Raw genomic sequence first — 12,784 nt, 5'->3', positions numbered from 1 at the left:
ATGCAAATTGAGAATTGTATGAGATATCGTTTCATTTGCATAGTGATTCAACCCGACTTGTTCATTGCAGACAGCGATACAACCCCAGAACGCACGCATGCATAAATCTATATCCACCAAAACAGACATATTTCGGAAATACACGGAGAAATAACAGATGGGTTACAGTTGAATGGGCACGAGGGAATGGAGACGGGGATGAGGAGAAGAGGAAAGCGGGATGGAGGGAGAAAAGACAGGACAGTTGACGAGGGGAATAACAGGGAGAACGATGAGGAGAGGAGAGGCAGAGGGGGAGAGGTGGTCAGAGAGGTGAAGGGAGTCAGGAATGGAACAGTGGTGTGTGTGTGTGTGTGTGTGTGTGTGTGTGTGTGTGTGTGTGTGTGTGGGAGAGGAGCTTATTCATTTACACATGAGCTAAGTGGTGGGATGAGGGTAAGGGAGAGATAAGATACGCAGCGGTGTAAAGTGAAATTGGCATTTCCAATTTGCTCGCTGACACACTGGATTTGGTAGACGGGGCTCGACCATCCCATATGGGCAATGGGGCCTGAGACACACTCATGCACACACACATGCACACACACATGCACACACACACACACATGTACACAATACAGTCTCTTTTCTCCACTCTGCTCTGAAGTTGATCTGTTGTTGTTTTCCACGCACAGGTGGAAAAAGTTAACTACCCTTTTGTTTTTGAAAAATAGATTGTAATTTCTGTCAGAATCGCTTTAAGCAACTTTTCGTTCCGATTCAGGGAGTGTGACGACCTTATATTGCACTGAAGTTTTTGGGAGGAAGTCGAGGTAAACAGTAAAGCACAAGATTTTGATACTGGAGAGCCAAGGAAAATGTGTATGAGTGGTTTTAAGATCTGGTGTTCCTTTAAATATATAAAAAAGAAACCACTGTTTGTTATTGTCTTCCAAAATTCATACGCCTAGGCATAAAATTGATGCACATGAGCATTACCTGATCTACCACTTATCTGATGAAAATTGTATTGTATCTAAACAACTTCCTCAAGGTTGGATAAAAACTTTTGGCATGGTTAATCCTCTGAACACCAAAACCTAGCAGCAGGTTTGAAAGGGATTGAAAAAAAAAGTCAAAATTGTGTATCAGAGGCTCTTTTGTGTCGAAACGAAGAATTATGGGATTTTTAATTTTCTGATGGTCCTTGAACTAATCATGTGTGACCTGTTGTACCATCGAAAAATTAACCACATCTAAGCATAAAAGATTGACAATCCTTCGAAATTGCTTTATTCCTCTATCTCATTTGAAAATGTAGCAAACATAATCAGTTTGTTGGAACCAGATTCTGTAGTAAACAAAGAATTCTGTACTCTTCACAGCAACTGTGAAGTAATTAGTGACTCTGCTGCAACCAATAGTCATGAAAAACACTTCTTTTCTTTTTTTTTAAATGGTCAGTAATTTCTAATTCTAGCAATGCTTGTGCAGTTTCCATGGAGGTGCAGGAATACATTGCCATGAAATGAGTCCACAGTGAGTAAAAGTGTCACAGGTGTGAAAAAAAAGCTCAACATCTAGTTGGGGTTCAAAGGCAGACAATGTGTTTCAAACCACCACAAAGTTCTTCTTCTGTTTTAAAACAATCCAACAGTGCTTCACCTTTGCATCTCAGACTGCACTGTTTACAGCAAAGTGGATAACCAACTGATATACACTACCGTTCAAAAGTGTGGGGTCACTTGGAAATGTCCTTATTTTTGAAAGAAATTTTTTTTTCAATGAAGACAACATTAAATGAATCAGAAATCCAGTCTAGACAGTGTTAATGTGGTAAATGGAATATCTCCATAGAGGTACAGAGGAACATTTCCAGCAACCATCACTACTGTGTTCTAATGCTACATTGTGTTAGCTAATGGTGTTGAAAGGCTAATTGATGATTAGAAAACCCTTGTGCAGTTATGTTAGCACATGAATAAAAGTGTGAAATTTCATGGAAAACATGAAATTACCTGGGTGACCCCAAACTTTTGAATGGTAGTGTATATATATCATACATACTGATTTATTTTTTTGTCTGACAACATGAGAACAGAGGTTTTCTCTTTATAGGGTTCCTATTCTTCTCTCACTGGTGATACTCAGTTGTAAATCCATGACATTGCATTTCCTTGTGCCAGTCAAGATGTATTTGAATGTGATGACAGTTGGTGTCATTTCCTGAGTTTTTGTGTATTAAACTCTCAATGAATAATAACTAACAATTGTTTTTTTTTTTCCATTCATTCTTTGCTGCTTTTTGAGTCATGAATCTTTTGGTGTGCTTTTCTTCTGAATTTACCTGTTATAGCTATTTTATTTGCCAGTTTCCACATTTACCATCAGTGTAAAAGTGTAGGAAGAGTTCCGAACCACACATAGTTTTTGTTCCAGTTTTTAATTTGATGCAGCACATGAATAAAAGTGTGAGTACTGCACATGTAAATCTTCATTAAAACAAAACATGGTATGGATAGATTCAGTTCAGCCTGGCGATGGAATAAAGGGGCAAGTTGACAAAAGAGGACAAGAAGAAAAAGAAAAAAGGAGACATTGTAAGCAGCCACAGAAGAAGGAATGTGGGATGTTCAGATCTCCATTTAGACAGTAAGATGACGAGATGAGCATTCTCCAACGAAACCACAGGACTCTGGGAGGTCAACAGCTCCATAGAAGAGGGATTCAAGCAAAACACTCTGTCACCACAAAGGAAAGGCTGATTGAGCTTCTTCCCTTCCTACTAGTTCAGTGTGATGCTGATCCATCACACATGAGTTAGGCTGTTGACTTTATTAGCATCACTATTGCATCCCACTGGCTGCAGGCCTGTGTATGGCAGCCCAGTGAAACCACAATTACCCACACACACACACACACACACACACACACACACACACACACACACACACACACACACACACACACACACACACACACACACACACACACACACACACACACACACACACATGCCCACACTCCTGCTCTCTCTGCAGCGTGGCCCCCATTAAACTTTAAGGGCTTCAACTTGTCCGCCGTCACCAAAACACTGGGTGAGCTTGTTCTCTTGTCAGTCCCTGCCCACCCTGCTGCCCGCCACATCATGCTTTATTCATACTGTCACATGGCTTAAAACGCTGACACAAACCACACTGTGACACCGTGACACCCAGTCACACTGAGCATCACCCACTGTCTAACTCGCTTCCTGAGGGACACTCCGGAGTAACCGAAAAGTTGTAAGCTGATTTAATGCTGGAAAAATAAGAAAGGAAAAGGGAAGCGAGTCAGGAGAGGAGAAGCAGCAGACAGAAGCAGCAGAGGAGGGATTTTGGGACCACTTTAGAAATAAACTCCTCAGACAACAGGTATCACACAGAACTTGCTAAGCACAAAAATTTCTGGAACATCAAACTTTGATCTTGCAGTTATTGTTATTTTAAAAAAAAAGGAATCATGCTTGTGGTGCTTGGGCACAGCTGTGCTTTGAGGTGAATGCTACCATCAGCATGCCATCATTTGTACAGAGACTATGCTAATGCGTTGAGGCTTGTCAGGTGACGCTTATGTTGCCATTTGTTGCAATTTTTTACTGAACACAAAGTACAGCTTACACTGAAGGTAATATCATTAGTTTTAAAGGTAAAGTACTGTACCACGTGTAATTTTGACCTACAAATGATGATTATTCAGGGGATCAACAGTAATGAGGATCATGGATGTGTGTCCCAAAATGCAGCAACACTGCAATGTGTGTAACAGTCTCACTGTATAAGGGTCATTGCAGAACTGTAGGACATTTTACATCCCAACCATCCAATTTCAAATCATCCATGTACAAAATACTAAAACATGCAGTTGTTGTGTAAATTTATTTGTCCTGAGACCAAATCTAAAAAAAAAAAAAAAAAAAACTAGGAGAAAAGAATGTTTGAAAATATTTTTAAAAATACCAAATAAGTTTGGAGTTTCTACATACAATGCCATTTTTCTTTTGTCCCACCCCCGATGACCAAATTGAATCTCAAATAAAACAATTAAAATGAAATTTGAATCGTCATTTTTTGGAATTATTTTTTCACTGATGTCTCCTGTAATTGTGGGAACTTTTTTTTAAATCAGCATAATATTTTAAATAACTATTATTCATGGAACCTGTGTTCCACACCATGCACACAACCCTGTCAGCATAACCTTTTTAGCTGGTAGAAGAAGAAGAAAACAGTGAATCACATGATCCGCTGGAATCAACATCATCAGTTTTCCAAAAGAATAGGCAGAGCAAAGCTATGGCCTCTCTTCTATTTTTCACATTTTTATAACATTGTCTGCCTTGATTGAATGTCTCACTCTACCTCATGCAACTCTGTTATGCATATTATAGGGAAAAGACAAATTATTTTTACTTTTTTCTTTGTCCTCTTGGTCAGCAGTAACAGCTAGCTAAATATCTAGCTTCTATTCCCAAGAAAAACCTAACATTAGCATGGATTAGCAACCCTGGTACTGTGATTAGAGTAGGGTTAGCAAACAACAAATAAAACATGGAATATAAAAATGTTACCATTGCTGTGTCAGCCGAGTCAATCAAGCCTTGATAGTTTTTTTTACCTATTATTGATATCTGATGAATATGTAGCAGAAAATTGTAAGAGAAGGCTTTTTGTCTTTTCAAAAATGTTGAAGCGCAAATGTCCTCCTATTCTGGAATGAGCTTTAAGGTGTGATTTAAAGTAAAAGCAGAATTACCTCAAACACATCATGCTTTTATTGATGCTTGATACAAAAGTAAGACTTGCACAGTTCTCAAATTCCATGACTAATCTACAAGAGATGTCTAATAGAATATTATTTACTCTGACTTAAGGGCTCTTTGGTACATTGTTTTTTTCTTTTAACTTTATTTAAAAGAGTTTGTTGACATGCAGGCTCCACGTGTTCACAGCAAAATGATTGAGGAACAAGAGAAAGAAGACTTTGTGCACAGTGTCTTGCCAATCATTTGGCCATTTAAATCAGCACCAGAAAGATCTGTATGATGAGGGCAAAGCAAGAACTACTTTAGATACCTTTGGAACCTTTCTCACTTTATGAGAAAGTTTCCAAATGGCAGTCAGAAACCACTCATGTGGCAACTTCTCACCTTGTTGAAAAACACGATCCGGTTGTTCGTCAAGAGGTCTTTAAAACTGTCATGCACTTATTTTTCTCAAGTTTCCATCCTTGAACTGTATGAAAAATGCAAAGCCCAAGTTCAAACAAAGCTGTTGCAAGCGGAATACTATGCAGGTACAATGGACTTGTGGTCCAGCAGAACAACAGAGTTCTACATAAAGTCTTACTGTTCACTTTTTTAATGAGAACTTTTAACTGACAGGTGGCTGTTTGCATTTTTTTGTAGTTGATAATAGATGTCAGAACATAGCAATAGGGATGAGAAAACTGCTTGGGCCCCCTGATGAGTCAGCGTAACAGCAGATAATGTGGTAAATACGGTGAAGGCTGCTGTAGTGCTTTGGCCACAGATTGTATTTTACAGTTGGTAAATTATAAACATGCTCTATTTACTAAACTGTTCTTTCCAAAACACAATATACACTGCAGAAAAGCATAGCAATCCATCCGGTAGCTCTTCAGATATTTCACACAAACCCACAAGCACCAACCTCATTGTGGCACAAAGGAAAACATGAAAGTCATTAAGGTCTATCCTCTGGGGATCATGAACATCTGTAAGCAATTTCATGACAAACCTTCCTATAATTGTAGAGATAATTCAGTCTGGACCAAAGTGGTGGACCTATTGACCGATGCTGTTGTCCTTAGAGGCATGCTGCTGCCTGGCTGAAGCCTTATTTAAAAAAACTAATGACGCCACATCAGGGGAGCATTCAGTGAAGCATCTCTTTAAGTGGACATGTTAATAATTAAACACAACGGCCTTATGAGTCACTAGTTATTAGTCTGACCTCTGAAATTCTGAATTCTTCTCTAATGATATTTAGAAGTACGGGTGGCACCTGATATTAGATGCAGGCATTCTGCCATACTGTAGGGTTCAGATTACAAGGACAAGGCCGTCGCTTATTCACAAAAAGTTCATATGAGGTTTTAATCAATAATGCAGTGATATTTTGCCACCACATTGCTGCAAAATGTAGGTGCTCACATATTGTTATTGGATCTTCTTACTGAATGTGCACAACTGTTCAAAAGTTTGGAGTCACCCAGACAATTACATGTTTTCCATGAAAACTCACACTTTTATTCATGTGCTAACATAATTGCATAAGGGTTTTCTAATCATCAATGAGCCTTTCAACACCATTAGCTAACACAATGTAGCATTAGAACACAGGAGTGGTGGTTGCTGGAAATGTTCCTCTGTACTCCTATGTAGATATTCCATTGATAATCAGCCGTTTCCAGCTAGAATAGTCATTTACCACATTACACAATGTCTAGACTGTATTTCTGATTAATGTTATCTTAATTGAAAAAAACTGCTTTTCTTTTAAAAATGAGGATATTACTAAGTGATCCTAAACTTTTGAACCGTAGTGTTTGCTTTATTTTCATCCAGAACTCCCTTCCACCTCCACGTCACTGTCAAGCAACTTCGCCTTAATCATCTTTCCTGAATGATTACTGTGCTTTCTTTCAGTGATTTTCGAGATTATGTGTGTCAGCCATCCCACTCTGGGTTACATCTTTGGCCTCAGTGTTTGACTTTTCCCATTCTAGGCATTCTTCTGGTCTGCTGGAGGCTAAACGTTTGGATTTCTGGGCTGCAGCTTTACTACTTCATTGATTACAGCTATGTACACAAAGCTATGATTTCATCCAAAAGAAACAGATGAGGGCTTCTGGTTGAGAAGTGTTTTCTTATTGAGCTGAGAGTTAAAACTACTGACTCCTGCTGTAGCTTTGATGTCGGCGCCAGCGCTGTCAAAAACGCTGTACTGGTGGGCCCCTGTAGGTAAAAGTTGCTCTCTCCCCACCAAGAGGCCCCTCTGCTGGCCTGCTGTCCTGACTTCCCTCCCCTGAGTGCCCAGAGCTGCTGGAGATGAGTAATCAGACTCATTACTGAAGCCTCTGGCCAGCTCCTTCATGCCACTGCATGTAATTAATCTACCTGAGAAAACTCATAGTGCAGCCCCCCCTACTCCTAGCGAGGAAGAGGAAGAGGAGAGAAGGTGGTGAAGACACAGAGAGGAGAAGAAAAAAGAGGATGCATAGGAGAATGCTGGGTTGGATGCAAGTGGAGGACAGCTAAAGAGCAGATAAGGGGAAAGCGAGAGGAGTAGCATTAGGGAAGGAGAAGAGGGGATTAGCAGGGACACGAGGACAGCAACGGGGGAGGCAAAGAGGGAAAAGAGGAGAGGCACTGAGAGCCGGTATGGGATGACAACTTAGGGAAAGGAAGAACAGGGGGAGAAAGAGAGAGAAGAGTACAAGGACAGCAGAAGGAAGGAGAGTTCAAGCAACGAGGAGATAAGGCAGAAGAGAGGTGTAGAGAGGAGGAGGGGCGGTGAGAGGGGACGAGGAAGGGAGGGGAGGTGACAAGAGTAGAAAAAAGGAGAGGGAGGGGAGAGGAGGTGTAAAAAGTACAAGGTGAGCACAAAGCCATCCCTGGCCTCATTACAGTAACACACCAGCCTGGCTCAGGTTCATTCGTTATCTGCTCCTGCACTCGTTTATTCTCTCGCTACATGAATCGTCTCCGTGGACTGCATGTCTCCATGGATTGTATGAATAGATATGGCTGGTGGTGTGTGTGTGTGTGTGTGTGTGTGTGTGTGAGTGTCTGAGGAACTGAAAACTGCCGATGCTAACAAAACAGAGCAGCTGGCTGGCGAGGGGGGTGGGGGGCAGAAGAACCGAGAGGTGTGTGCATATGTGTGCACGTCCATGTGCAGGTCACCCTCATGTAATTAGTCATGTTGAAGGATACCTGAGCGTGTGTTAAAAATACACTACTGGCGCACACACACATGCTCACACATATATGTAAGGCCCCTTTTTTCAGTTGGTTTCAATTCTAGTCAATAGGGGTTCATTAAATAAAGAATTGTGCAACTTTTGAGCCAGATTTTAGTTTTTTTGTTTTTTTTTTGTTTTTGCACCGAAGCAAACAGATACTGCAGCACAATAAATGGATGAGATTAGTAGTTCCCCAGTATTAACCTTCTGAACCCCAAACCTCACTGGTGGGTTTGAAAAGCATGTTATCTTTGAAAGGTCCCTAAAATGACTCCATTTATCACAGCCAGAAACTGTAAAAACAGAAAGAAATGTGGAATTTGAAAGTTTCAAACAGTCATGAAATTAATCATGTGGGATGTGCTGTTCAAATGTAAGACAATTTGCTATTATCTCATTGACAAATTTGGTGAAAATAAGCCATTTAAATAAAGCATATTCTGTAAAAAAACCAAACAAAAAAAAAACCAAACAATTCTGTGATTCTTTGTACAACCGAGAAAAGACCAGTACCTCTAATGGAACCAAGAGTCAAATGACATAAAAAAAATCTGCGTGTTTAGCTAAACAGGGTTGAACTGCAGGTTGTGTTTACATGGAGCAGATAGCAGAAACGTGTGGGACCAATTTAAAATCTAAGTTGTAAAATAGAACCATTCCTTTTAGCACTGGAAACACCTGCAGGCACTTGAAAAAATGCTGTACACGAGTCCAGATTTTTCCAGTTTTTGTAAAACAAAATACATTTTTGAGTTTTCTCCACTTTTAGTCATGGTTGTGCCGTTTCCATAAAAGTGCAAGACTATATATTGCAGTGAAAAGTGAGCCCAAAATGGGTGAAAATGTGAGAGGAGGCAGACGCTGCTTGGGGTTCAGAGGGTTAAGATTAGAGAAAGATTGCTGAATGAAAACTTCCACCTCAAACACGGGAACATTGAACCACTTCATACTTCAACAAAACCTCCGGCTTTGCCTGAACTTAATCAGATGTCTATACCCAGAGGCGGAATAAAACTAAGCACGCCAACCCAGTGCCTGCAATCAAGGACATTTTGGAGATACTTGTCCTTTCATTCTATACTACTTTAGACATTCATTTAGCTATATTTTTATTTATTGTCCTTTTTTTGCTTATTTTTGCACTGAGTAGATTGAGTAGTGTCAGTAACTTTTTTAAAATCACTTTCTGAAAACCCACTTTTATAGATTTGCTTCTATGTGAAATTTACTTTTAGCTTTAATTAGTTTCAGTGTTTTATTTTGTATTATGTCCTGTTAATTTTATAGTTAGTTTTAGCTGCCTAGTTCCTTGGTGTGATGTCATCTCACATTCTTTAATTCTCCAGTTTTTTTATTTTTACTTTCTAACCTTTAACCCTCCATCTTACTGTGTAATTTTTTTAAACTGCTTAGTTCCCTCGTTTGTTGGGCGTGCTAATCTAATAATTATCTAATTATTATTACTAATTATTCATTTAACATATTATCATTTTACCATTTATTTTAATTGACTGCTCTGCCTTGTCTGCTTATGTCTTGCTTGGTTGTCTGTGTTGCATGGTTTAACTGTCAAAGCACCTTGTGAATGGTGTTCTTAAGGGTACTATATAAATAAAGTTGTTATTTTTATTACATTTATTTGAAAGACATAGATTAATATTTTATCTGAAAATTATGAAGCTACCTAACACTGTCAGAATAAACTGCCAGTACCATATCAGATAGTTTAATCAAGATTCACCTGGGCCACTTGTAATGTGTAACAGTGACTGAACACATTCTTCTGAAATATGAGTATTTCTACTGTCATACTTTAGGCACACTTTGTAAATACTACTTATGTTATATTTTCAATGAGGCTTTTACTTACAATGATTCCGGATTCAGTTTAATTGTGGTTATGCAACACAAGATTGTATAACAAAAATACAGGTGTAGTCCCTTTATGCTGCTCATTACTTGAATAAATAATCATGTAGTGAATAAGAGACTTCTATGAATTCTACACGGTATAAAAACGGTATACGGTATACATAAAACAGTATAAAAACATCACACTCCCTGGATTGGGAAACTGCACAGCTCTCATGTTTGTGTTATATGTAGCTTGTTTGTTTAAGTCAGGAAAAGTCTAGACAACTGTCCCGTCTAGACCAATTTGTGGACTGTGGACATATAAGCACACATATTCTGTCATCTTTCCAAAATGTACTGCACTGCTCAGAAGTATGCCAGATGCATGCACTTACAGTGGGAATTTAATACACACACAGCATTCGATAGCCTATGTGTATCAGTGTAATAAATCATGTAAAGCAGGTTGCTGGTTGTTGCTGATGCTACAGTCTCCGTCTGCTCCACATGATTAGGAAGAGGATCATGTGGAGAATCTCCATATGTCTGCTTCACATTGGGCTTCCAAACCCCTGGGGAGGATGTGTGTGTGTGTGTGTTTTTGTCCTGGAACAAACCAGTAGGTATTCCCGCCGCTTGCCTGCGTCCTATCTGTGTGTGTCTGTGAGTGTTTGTGCACCACTGTTTTCCTGTGAACATCCCAGCATGCAGCAGCGCATACTGTGGGTCCCTGGTGTATTTTAGTATGCAAGTTCAATGTTTCAGTGTTTGGTGAGGGGCTAAATAATGCACAAAGAGACAGTAAGATTGAATGGATGAGTGTACATCTACTGCTGGCTAATTTTCTCTGTGATTTATTACCCTCTACTATCCCAGTCACATCCAACTGTGATACATATACACACATTTCCCATCTGAGAATACTGAGTACAATGGTAAACAGCGTGCAGGTTCTCATCACAGACGGATGTTCTGTCTGTTGATTCATTGTATTCATTTTTTTCTTTCTCATTTAAAAAAAAACATTATTGTTTTAATTCTATTAACAAATGTACAACAGAAGTGAGTACATCGATGTCCAATATCACTAAAATTTCAAATTATTCCAAATTGTATCATCTGTGAATAATTGCATGATTGCCAAGTTGGCAAGTAGAGCATTACTTAAAACTAACAACACTTTACAAGGACTATAATTCAGGTTTCTGGGATTGAGCATGTTGAGCATGAACTTGGTCAGGACTACCACAGTGAATGTATAATCCTGACAGTGAAGCACAGAGGTGTACATGTGATGATACAGGGCAGCATGAGTGCAAGAAGTACTAGAGAGAAGACATTTACTTTGATATAATGCAACTAGTGAGTGGTGACACAATTTGGAACCATCTGATGTTAAAGTGATGTTGCACAGGTGTACTCACGTACCTGTATTATACACGCTACCATTCAAAAGTTTGGGGTCACTTACAAATGTCCTTATTTTTGAAGGAAAAGCTGTTTCTTTCAAAAAAGATACCATTAAATTAATCAGAAATCCAGTTTAGACATTGTCAATATGGTAAATGACTATTCTAGCTGGAAACGGCTGATTTTTAATGGAATATCTACATAGAGGTACAGAGGAACATTTCCAGCAACCATCACTCCTGTGTTCTAATGCTACATTGTGTTAGCTAATGGTGTTGAAAGGATAATTGATGATTAGAAAACCCTTGTGCAATTATGTTAGCACATGAATAAAAGTGTGAGTTCTCATGGAAAACTTGAAATTGCCTGGGTGACTCCAAACTTTGGAACAGTAGTGGATGTGTGTGTCTGTGTATTATGACACAAGGCAAGTGAAGGGAAAGATGAAAAAGAATATTTACACATGGAATAAAATATAACACTAGTGTATGTTTAAGTTCCTACCGTCGCCAAAGCTGCACTAATAAATATTCCAATATATATTAAAAAATGTCCCAGCAGACTTCAGGGTTTTTCAGTCCATTGTTTGGTTTAATGCCCTAAAACTTTACTGTTGTATATTTTTTTTCTTAACTGATATATTTATTTTACTGAAGAGTTGGTGGAATGTCAACTATGTATGGTCAAAAGTTGTGATTTTAAAACATGAAAAGTCTGTTTCTTTATTGCTGTTTTAACACAGATGTCTCCAACAGCTCAGAGGATGTGAAACAAGGCAGCATGGCTAACCTTTGGAGGGCCACAGCTCCATTAATATTTAATATAACCTTCTCTAAAATATAGAAAAGATCTATCTGAAAGCCAGCATTGCACAGCTGAACCACTTTGTAACCAATCCCCATTGTCTCAAATGTCCTCCCCATGCTCTGCTGTTCTGGTTAATCTCAGGCGTTTCACTTTTCCACAGTTCATGATTTCTTTAGGCATCACTTTCTCAAACATGCCTGTCTTTTATATTCCAAATACATTCTCTCTCCATCTGTTTCTCCCTCATTTGTTTGTTTCCCCTCGTGTTGCTTGCTGAGCGTGGTCTTTCTTTAGTGTTATTATTCTTCTTATTCCCTATTTCTACTTCCTCCATCGCACTCTTTGTTGCATCGTCACTGTCTGCTCTGAATTCCCCTACCTCCTCTTTGGCTCTCTCTTTCTTTGTCTTTTTTGCTTCCTTCTTTTCCATTTGCAAGGCTTGTGTATGTGTGTCTCTGTTTGTGTGTGTGTGTGTGTGTGCCTGCGTGCGTGCGTGTGCGTGTGTGTTTGCCCGTCAGTCTACCACACCAGTGCAATTCATCATCATTTTATCTACAGCTCCCTTAATTGGATCCTATCACAGTCCCACCTGACGAGCGGAGAGGTGGGGGGGGTGGGGGTGGGGGGGAGGCTTACTCGCTGTACCTAACACTACTTGGACGTGTGCACGTGGCTACACACAAAAACATACACACACACTTCCTAT

At 39.4% G+C, this 12,784-nt stretch overlaps 1 protein-coding gene across 4 annotated transcripts in view; it reads right to left on the bottom strand.

Moving 5' to 3' along the window:
• LOC111579122 (plexin-A1) overlaps window positions 1-12,784 on the bottom strand; it is a 323,692-nt gene that overhangs the window by 101,679 nt on the left and 209,229 nt on the right. The window lies entirely within an intron of this gene.

This window comes from Amphiprion ocellaris, chromosome 8 (assembly GCF_022539595.1).
Source record: "Amphiprion ocellaris isolate individual 3 ecotype Okinawa chromosome 8, ASM2253959v1, whole genome shotgun sequence".
Taxonomy (NCBI): domain Eukaryota; kingdom Metazoa; phylum Chordata; class Actinopteri; family Pomacentridae; genus Amphiprion; species Amphiprion ocellaris.
This window is presented reverse-complemented; position numbering and strand designations above follow the sequence as displayed.